Source organism: Balaenoptera acutorostrata, chromosome 4 (assembly GCF_949987535.1).
Source record: "Balaenoptera acutorostrata chromosome 4, mBalAcu1.1, whole genome shotgun sequence".
Taxonomy (NCBI): Eukaryota; Metazoa; Chordata; class Mammalia; order Artiodactyla; family Balaenopteridae; genus Balaenoptera; species Balaenoptera acutorostrata.
The window spans coordinates 82,136,752-82,147,411 of record NC_080067.1 but is presented as its reverse complement, the minus strand read 5'-3'; the positions used below and the strand labels follow the sequence as shown (position 1 = coordinate 82,147,411).

Genomic DNA, 10,660 nt, shown 5'->3' with positions numbered 1-10,660 from the left:
ATATCCCCATATCGCTTCCCTCTTGCGTCTCCCTCCCTCCCACTCTCCCTATCCCACCCCTCTAGGTGGTCACAAAGCACGAGCTGATCTCCCTGTGCTATGAGGCTGCTTCCCACTAGCTATCCGTTTTACATTTGGTAATGTATATATGTTCATGCCACTCTCTCACTTTGTCCCAGCTTACCCTTCCCCCTCCCCGTGTCCTCAAGTCCATTCTCTACATCTGCGTCTTTATTCCCATCATGCCCCTAGGTTCTTCATGACTTTTTTTTTTTTTTTTTAGATTCCATATATAAGTGTTTGGATGCTTGCTCTTTAGGAGTAGGAGTGAGTTAGGCAAAGGAAGGAAAGAACATTTGGGACCACTAAGCAGTTCCCAAAGCAAATGGAACCAGAAAAGGGCACAGGTGCCTGGGAGCAGGAAGGAGGAGGGCAGAAATGACAGCCAGTTAGGAATTGGAGGTTAAAAATGAACTTTGCCTACTGCCTAGGAGAGCCCTGCTTAGTAATGAGTTCTTCACAAGGAATTAAAGAACTCTAAGAACCCTAGGTTCTCTTAAGGGTGAAAGAATCTTAAAGATCATCTAATTCCCCAAAGGTGTGTCAACCTCCCCTGGATATTTGCATTTTGAGAGCAAGCCCGACACCTCAGACTAGATGACTTACCTTTCCTTTGAAGAACTAACTTACTCTCCCCAAGTCAGAGAGTAGCTAACAGGATGAAACATTGTGTGTCTTGAGGGTAGGTCATCCGTGGAGGCTTGGGCCCCAGTGTCTTAGCCATTGGGCACAGATGGCTGAGGTCCCTGGGAGCCGTCCTCCACCCTAGCCCGTCCCCCACCAGGAGCTCTGAGGAGGAACCAAGAACATCTGCCATCTTACTCTTGACCTCTGTCTTCCTTGGCTTGGAAATCAAGGATGATAAAAGTGTGCAGTTGGCCACAGGGAACTGGGCCCTAGATTTTTCCAGACTCTACACTCACCTCCAGACCTCTGGGCCTCAGGGAAGAGGAAATATTCAAAGAGCTCAGATTGTAGCTGAGGTGGAAATGGCTGATAATAGCACGATCTGCCACTCTCCCAGGTGTTGACATTTGCATTGTAATGGAGGCGGTTAATGCCTTCAGCTGGAGTGACTAATATGTTCTTTCAGTTGCTGCTGGAAGTACAGGGAGAGCCTTTGCGGCCCAGGGCCTTTTAATGCCCTCTAGTCACAATACTAGATCACTCCTGATTCACAGCTGCCAACCCTTTGGATTGTAATGCCCACATTCCATGCTTTATCTGTGTTCCTGTTCTTGACTTTGCTTTCTTGCACTTTCTCCTGAATCCTTTTTTCCTAGAAGTATGGGAACATCCCCATGAGTCACTTATTCTTTCAACACACATAAACTGATTACCCATTTCAAGCAGAAAACTATGCTGGACATAGTCGAGTGGGGGGAGCCCAAGAAGTATGCCAGCAAGATGCCATCCCCAAGAAGTCAGAGGTGAGGAAATCACAGAAAGAGCTGGAGAACAGCACAGTGCCAGCAGAGCTGGGCTTTGCAGCATATGCCAAGTACTTCTTGAACAAACAGACGGCTGAGAACTAATAGGAGAAAGTATTCTTATAGGCGGGGGGAGCAAGAGGCTTCTGGGAGATGTGAGAAGGGGACAGAAGTGTGTGTGGGAGTTGGATATACAACAACTGGATGGAGTTTTGAGGATTCAAAACATTCCTCTAGTCACAAAAGACCATGTATTGTATGATCCACATATTATATGAAATGTCCAAAAGAGGCAAATCTATAGAAACAGAAAAGAGATCATTGAGTGCCTAGAGCTGAGGGGAAATGGGTGTAGGAGATGGGGATTAATTGCTAATGAGTACAATGGGATGGTGAAAGCTGTTCTAAGATTGTGGTGATGGTTCCACAACTCTAAATATACTAAAAAAAAATTTGAATTTCATACTTTAAATGGATGAACTTTATGGAATGCAAATTATATCTTAATAAAGCTGTTTAAAAATGGGGGAAAAGTGGGATCCAAAAAGACCATTCCTTCAGTAATCCTGCTTAGTTATAGAAGGAACACCCTAGTTTTAAGTTCCTAGTCTTTTCCTGTATGAAGGCTCTTTTTTTTTTTCTCCTGGCCTCACCACACGGCTTGTGGGATTTTAGTTCCCTGACCAGGGATTGAACCCGGGCCCTCAGCTGGGAGAGCATGGAGTCCTAACCACTGGATTGCCAGGGAATTCCCCGAAGGCTCATTTTTAAGGTAAAAAACTTGCGAGGACCTCAACATGGTATATATGTACTTTTAGTTAAGAAAATACATAATGGTAAAAAGCTATTATAAATTTAGATTTTCATTTAGTAAATGAATTAATACTTTACTAAGCCCAGTAGTATTTATATATGGTAGAAAAGTAGTTCTGTATTTGTACGGGAGCATTTTATATGCCTAAGACAAGGCTTAGTGGCCCTCTCTCAAAATCTCCTTGGTCCTTTGGGGTCCTCAACCCACAGTTTTAGAATCCTGGTCCATGTTCTACCAAGGCGTGTTTGATTCAGCTTCTCTGTCAGGCGAATGCTTGTGGGTGGGGATCCATTAGCAGAAAATGTGATACAATTTCCATCCCATGATGTTTCTGCCTCTTCACCTGCTCAGGCAAAATGGCACCCTTTCTCCTCCCAAACCAATGAGCTTCGCTGAGAGCAGATCCAGCACAGAAGACAGCCAGAGCCATGCCGGTTGGCAGACACTTGTCTTCAGCAAATGTAATTAAAGGCAGCAGCAAGTAAGTGCCTATTAATTTTTCATTAGAAAAGTCAAAGGCAACCTTCTTGGAAAGCAGCATCATTGAACTTCAGCCTTGCTGTTAAAACCAGGCTTTCCCCCACTGTGTATATCTTCTTCCATGAGTACACACACATACACACACACACACACACACACAGAGTGAGTCCACAACCTCTTTATCGAGTGGGAGAGAAAGAGTCAGAGACCATCACCCCTATACCCTTCAGAGGTTATTTTGTCCCATCCCCTGTCTCAAATTACCCCAATGTCTATCTGCATATGTAACTGCCTATGTATATGAACCTTATACAATATACTGATCTCTCCCTAAATTGTGTTTACATACCATTTGTGTAATTTGAACCGGATCTTAGATGCCCTTGGGGAGATGACTATTCAAAGCTCTCTATGATGATTCCTTTTGTAAAGAATACACAGTGCTTGCACTCTGACCTGTTTTTTTTTTATAAGCCAGGGGCAATATGTGAGTCAAGAAGAGGGGATTCGGGACTGGGGCCCAATCTGGCCCTATCAGCTGGCTCTCTGTTGGTAGGCAGAGCCGATTCAGCCGGCTCTAGGCATCAGTTAGCTAATCTCTTTCTTTTCCTCCTTGTACTTCCTTACTAAGGCATCCCACCTGATGAGAAAACAGTCTTTCCACTCAACACAGAGGACCGAGGGAAGAGCGCTAAACTTGGGGTCAGAATACCTGGAGGGTCTACACCAGCTCTACCACTTTCCAGCTGTGTGATATCCGACAAGTCACACGTCACCTCTCTGAACTGCAGTCCCAGCAAGGGTAACTGCTCTCCTACCCTTCACGATTTGTTATGAGGATCCGGACAATGATGTGAAATTCCTTTTCAAATTATTCACCATTCTGTAAAATGGGAATCATTCTTAATAATAGCGAATTAATAAAGTCATTCTTAATAAATCCAGATATTCATATAAGAGGTTAGCATGGAATGAGGTACATCTCTCAGGGTCTCAGGCTCTTGCATACATTTATAGATGACTGTGATAAATATTTTTCTGTCTCTGCTGCGTGTGTACCAGCTCGCCTAGTAGTCTGGGAGATCTACCCTTTCATCTCTGCTGTGTTCAAAGCAGGGCCCCCAGGGCCATGCAGATGAGATCTCTGTTCTCAAAGACCTTCCCTCTTTCAGGATTCTGACAGACTGCAGCCTGTCTGCCCTGCAGACGGGAGAGCTGCGCCCTCCCGCAGGCGTGGGTGGTGATTAGAGTGGCCTGTGAGGCGCTTGAGTGGTGCTGAGTGTTGTTTCTCCTCTCACTGGCCAGTCTGCTTGGCCTTGGAGTCGTTTGGTCCAGTCTCTGTATCCCTGACTGTGAATCTGTGGTTAGGGATGGTAAACTAAGCCGTGTTAGCGATCGTGCTGGGGCTGGCTGACCTTCCCCAAGCTAGGATAATCTCTTTCCCTGGCAACAGGCAGAAGCACCAAGGGACAGTGACAGATTGTGAAATCCTGGGGCTGGGCTTTCTAGAATTACTTAAAAAGAGAAAATTGTAACAATACCTTGCATTTGTGTAGTGCTTTTAAAAAAGAAAGAAAACAGTTTTTTAAAGCTGTTCAAGGAGAAGGCAGCTTTGGAATTGTCTGGTAGAGAGCAAACCAGATGGGTAAGAAATGTATTGTCTTATTCTTATCAACTCAGTAACAATGAGAGTGTTAGGAGAAATCTCTCCTCTCCCCCCACCCCCTGCCCCCCACACACAGGTGGGGATACAGAGGAAGAAAGAAGTAGAGTGACTTGATCAATATTACACAGCATTAGGGGCAGAATTTGACCTAAACTTCTTGACTTTTATTGTCAACCCAAAGCAGGCAGAGGATGAAGAAGCTGAATGACCTAACAGTTTGTTATGTCCGCCTGAGATTCTGGCATGTAGACAGCTCTTCCTGAGTCAGACTTTGTACTTGGTCCTCTGGGGCATACAAGAATATGCTTCACTGCTTGTAGGTCTGAAAGCAATGAAGAAATGTAGGGGTGGCACATGAGAAAAATTGCCGTCCTCTTGCAGGGTACCTACCAAGGATCTTTAAGCAAGGCAGGGGCAGACTCAACAGGCAGGGATGGATGGGACTGCTTGTGTTGCTTGGGGAGTTTCAGTGCTGTGTGAAGATTTAAAGAAGGTATCAGCAAACTCTGACCACTGGGCCAGACGTGGCCACTGCCTGTTCTTAGACATAAAGTTTTGTTGAAACACAGCCACACTCATTTATTTTTGTCTCAGCCTGCTTTTGCACTACATGCAGACTTGAGTAGTTATGACAGATTGGATGGCCCACAAAGCCTAGAATCTATACTGTCTGATCCTTTGAGAAAAAGTTTGCCCACCCGTGCCTCACACCATACACATAAAAATTAACTCAAAATTTATTATAGGGACCTCCCTGGTGGCGCAGTGGTTAAGAATCTGCCTGCTGATTGAACACGGGTTCGATCCCTGATCTGGGAAGATCCCACATGCCACGGAGCATCTAAGCCTGTGCGCCACAACTACTGAGCCTGTGCTCTAGAGCCCAAGAGCCACAACTACTGAGCCCGCGTGCCACAACTACTGAAGCCCGTGCACTCTACAGCCCGCATGCCGCAACTACTGAGCCCGCGTGCTGAAAACTGCTGAAGCCTTTGCACCTAGAGCCCGTGCTCCTCAACAAGAGAAGCCACCGAATGAGAAGCCCACACACAGCAACAAAGACCCAACACAGCACCCCCGCCAAAAGAAAAATTTATTATAGACCTAAATGTAAAACTTCAAATTGTAAGAAGAGTACACAGGAGAAAATCTTTGTGACCTTGGATTACAAAGATTTCTTTACCAAAACACCAAAAGTACAATTCATTATTTTTCAAATTATTCAAAAATTTTTTTGGTAAATTGGCCTTAGCCAAAATTAAGAACTTTCCAAAAGACATTGTTAAATGAATGAAAAGACAAGCCACAGACTGGGAAAAATTATTTGCAGATAAACATATCTGGTAAAGGATTTGTAGGCAGCATCTAAAAAGAACTCTAAATGTGATAATGAGTAAAGATCCCAATAAAAATGGGCAAAAGATTTGAACAGACACTTCACCAAAAAAGGGTGGAAATATACAGATAACACATAAGGACATGAAAAGATGCTCAACATCATTAGCCATCAGGGAAAAGCAAATTAAAAATCACAATGAGATACCACCACAAACCATAAGAATGGCTAAAATTAAAGAGTGATCATACCAAGTGTTGGACAGGATATGGAGCAACTGGAACTCTCATATGCTGCTAGTAGAAATGTAAAATGGTACAACCCCTGTGAAATAGCGTGACAGTTTTTCTTAAAGTTAAGCATTCACATACTATATATTCCATCAATTTCACTGCTAGGTATTTACCCAAGAAAAATGAAAGCATATAAGAATATGTTCACACAAAGACCTGTACACTAATATTCATAGCAACTTTATTCATAACTAAAAACAACCCAAATATCCATTAACAAGTGACTAGATAAACACGTTTGGTATATCCATGTAATGGAATACTACTCAGCGATACAAAGGGATGAACTATTGATACATTCAACAACATGTATAAACCTTGAAATGATTATAATAATTATCCTGACTGGAAGAAGCCAGACAAAAGAGAGTATATACTGTATGATTCCATTTATAAAAAGTTCTAGAAAATGCAAACTAATCTATAGTGATAGAAAGCAGCTCAGTGGTTGCCTGAGAATGGCAGGGAGGCAAAGAAGAGCAGAAGAGATTGACTGAAAGGGAAACTTGGGCCAGGGGTTGGGGGGGATGGTAATTGATGTTCATTGTCTTGATTGCGGTGATGGTTTCACAGGTAGGAGTTTGTGTGTGTGTGTGTGTGTGTGTGTGTGTGTGTGTGTGTGTGTGTACATATATATGTCAAAACATCAAACTGTACACTTTAAATATGTGCAGACAGTAAAGCTACTTTTTAAATTGAGGTAAAATTGACATGTAACATTATATATAAAGCTATTTTTTAAAAGGAAGAAAAAACCCTGAGCTTGTTATTTCTTTCTTGAAACACTCTGTGCAGTTTGAAGCAGCCAGCCCCCTCCCCAGGTTTTATATTCCTTATTCTCACTATAATGATTTATCTCATCAGCAACCCTGTCCTCCAAAGCCTTACCTTCCTCCTAGGTGACCGCAGGTGATAACTGTACTGCCATGGTGTGGTATGGACTACCAGAATACTATCTCCTCATGTTAATAGGATCATTGTTGCCTTTGGATCCAATTAGGTCAGATATCCAACCTCAGATTCTCATTTCTTTGAGAGTCTATTGCTGGCCGCCATCCTGCTATCAATCAGTCTATCGATGAGGGTTAATTACAGAGAACTGAATTCACAACAACTAACTGAAGCAGAAAGGAATGTGTTAAAAGTTGCTGGGGACAAGTTCAAGGAGGAAGGTCTCAGTCATTTCTGAATATGGGAATTACCTCAGTATGTGGGGAATGATTTGATTGTAGAATAATTAAATCTACATTATAGAAGTACCTTTTTAATGGTGTTTCCTGCCCCCCCGCAACACATAATAATTTCCCAAACCCTCGTCTTGTGAAATTTCTAGAAAAACTCCAGGGATAGAGAACCGGGGATCAATGGCTTATTCCAGGGATAATTCCCTGGGGTAGGGAAAGGACAAGGTAAACCTGGAACACCTTGTTGGGCTAGAAAGCAAAGAAGCCCTCAAAGATTAATGAGGACATGTCAAAAGAGCACAGGACACTGCACATCTATAAAAATGGCTAAAACGAAACAACAACAAAAACTTGACAAGGTCACAAGAAGAGATTCTGGCCGACTCCAGGATGGCTCAGGGACCCAGCCACCTGCCGTGCAGGGAGACACCTCACCAGATAGCACCTGGATATGGATCGAAGATACAGCATCAGCCTCCCTGGAAATCTTTGAAGAACCCGAGGAAAGTGTCCTGGTAGAAATCAGGAGCCCTGAGTTCTGCTGCTAACCTGCCTTGTACTTGCCCACGGGCAGGTCTTTTCCTCTTCTGAGCCTCTGTGTCCCGTGTGTTCAATAAGGGGAGGGGGCACCCTAAGTGTTTTCAAATTGAGTTTCCTGCAGCCCTAGGACCCCTTGGATTGCCTTGGGACACTGCAAGGAGAGCCAGGGTTAGGGGTGAGCTCCACCTAGAACAGTCCTGCTTGTATCTGTTTTATGTTTGGCAGATATAACTCTCAGTTGACAAACTCAGGAGGCACAGAAAATATCAACTCCTCTAGTTTCTAAATTTCTAAATTAATTTCTGACTCCCATGACCTAGTCCCAGAAGCTGGATGAAATATTCACCCCAAATATTCTTGGATTTCTCCTCTCAGATTGTGCCTCACTTCCAGGACACGGGTGTCCACTAAAAGGCCATGTCTCTGTCCAGTTGTCTCTGTGAGTCCAGCTGTCTCTGCCGATTCTGTGCCACTCCTGGAACATGGGTGCCTTTTGGAAGCTGACCAATGTCCTCTCTGCCTTTCTCTTCCTCATCCCACAGACCCCTTTCTCTAGCCCACCCTCCACCCTGGGAAAACTCTTCCTAGCCTGGGGGATTCCCTTTTGTGTTTCTTTAAGACATTCATTCAGTCAATGCCAGTGAGTCCCCGTCATGGGTTGAACTGTGTTCCCCGCAAAAAGATATGTTGGAGTCCTGACCTCCAGTAACTCAGAATGTGACCCGATTTGGAGAAAAGGCCTTTAAAGAGGTAATTAAGTTATAATAAGTCTATAATCTAATATGACTGCTGTCCTTATAAGAAGAGGAAATCTGGGCACAGGTAGGCATGGAGGGAAGATGATGTGAAGAGACAGAGAGATGACGACCATCTAAAAGCCAAGGAGAGAGGCCTGGAATGAAGAGTTCCCTCACAGCCTTCAGAAGGAACCAGCACTGCTGACACCTTGATCTCAGACTTCCAGCCTCCAGCACGGTGACAATACGTTTCTGGTGTTTAAGCCACTCAGTGTTTTGTGGTATTTGTTTGCAGCCTAGGGCTGCAGGAAACTCAATTTGAAAACACTTAGGGTGCCCCCTCCCCTTATTGAATGCAGATTCCTTCTGCCTCTTTTACTTCCCTTGCAAACCCTTTAAGTCCTCCTGAGCATTGTTAGCTCTCCTAACATCTGATTGAATGGGAGAAAGGGATAGGGAAAAACACAAGTAAATGTTTCATAGTTTCATTCAGCTACACATACACAGGCGAGCAGAGAATTGGAGGCTTAACTGCTTAAAAAATCACTAGGCTGATGAGTTGATGATTGTTGTCATTGGGTGATGGGTCCATGGGGGTTCATTGGACTATACTCTCTACTTTTGTGTATATTTGAAATTTTCCATTATAAACCATTAGAGAGAAAAAAGGAGAGAAAGAGAAGGAAAGCATCACTGCACACCACTGGGCCAAAAGATGATGAAGGTGCTTCCATCTCTAGAGTTCCTCACGGTAGCATCTGCCCCTCTCCTTGTCCCTACCAGCCAGACTCTGCTGACAGCATCAAGAATTAACCCTCGCCCCATCCCCAGCTGAGGCCACTGTCACCAGAGCCTGTGCCCACCTTTTAGCCTGGAGACTTCCTTCTCTAGCCAGGCTTCAGCACTGAGGCCTTTGCAGCCATGGAGCAGCTGCAGCTGCGCAGAGCAAGGATGGCAGACAGACCCTCCTGGATCTCAAATACCAGCAAACCTCATCACCACCTGGGCTGCCTCGCTGGGTCCTCTTGGATGGCTCCTCGCTCCAGCTCCTCTCTCTCCTTTTAGGAGTTGTTTCCCCTGCATCCTCTTATTATCACTTATCATACCAAATAACTACCCCAATATTACTAATGATCACTCAAATTACATCCTGAGACACAGCTACAGTGCCTCATGCCCATGACTCCCCATCATCAAAAGCTCTCCCTGACCCTCAACTCTGGGGCAGGGTGAAAGAACCCATAAAAACAGTATTACTAGGGCTTCCCTGGTGGCGCAGTGGTTAAGAATCCGCCTGCCAATTCAGGGGACACGGGTTCGATCCCTGGCCAGGGAAGAATGCTGCGGAGCAACTAAACCCGTGTGCCACAACTACTGAGCCTGTGCTGTAGAGCCCGCGAGCCACAACTACTGAAGACCGCGTGCCTAGAGCCCATGCTCCGCAACAAGAGAAGCCATCGCAATGAGAAGCCCACGCAACGCAACGAAGAGTAGCCCCTGCGTGCCGCAACTAGAGAAAGCCCACGCACAGCAACGAAGACCCAACACAGCCAAAAATAAAAAACAAATAAATTTAAAAAACAAACAAACAAACAAAACAGTATTACTCGTGGCATTTTAAATGAGTTCAGGATACTGCTGGTACCAGGGTCACATTACTCCTGGCACTATGGTTAAGTATTCAATAAACAGCAGCCCAACAGTTCTCAGCTTCCTTGTGCCCCTTTCAGGGGCCACTCTTTATGTTTTCCCTTCTAATTCCTCTTCTAAACTCACTTCTTCCTTTAGAGCCCACTAGTGCTGAAATTTCCATTGGCAAAATGCAAAAAGGAAAATGGGCTTTTCATGGGATTGATTTAATGAAATTTAAGAAAACTGTCCTTTTATTTTAGGATTATGTTCTTCCTATTTTCTGGTCTTAAAGTATGTTTTCTTCCATGAAACGGTGATATCAGTGTACCGCAATATATAAGCTGGGGTTTAATTGCAGGTATAGCAGTCACTCTAGCTATTTTAAGCAGGAAATAATTTAATACAGGGATTTAGGACTTTACAAGATCATTGGAAGGGCTGGTGGAGCAGAGGTAGGCTGGGCTTCTCAGAGAAACTCCCGGAAGAAT

The 10,660-nt window shown here is 44.3% G+C and overlaps 1 long non-coding RNA gene across 2 annotated transcripts; it reads left to right on the top strand.

Moving 5' to 3' along the window:
* The first annotated feature begins 335 nt into the window (after positions 1 to 335).
* LOC103007053 (uncharacterized) lies at positions 336 to 3,694 on the top strand. 2 transcript variants are annotated; one of them, XR_009008217.1, is made up of 4 exons: positions 336 to 1,490; positions 2,166 to 2,262; positions 2,656 to 2,785; positions 3,416 to 3,694. It is a non-coding gene; the product is annotated as an uncharacterized LOC103007053 (long non-coding RNA). The 2 variants fall into 2 exon arrangements; XR_450449.2 differs by having other exon boundaries at positions 336 to 2,262.
* Positions 3,695 to 10,660: the final 6,966 nt, after the last annotated feature.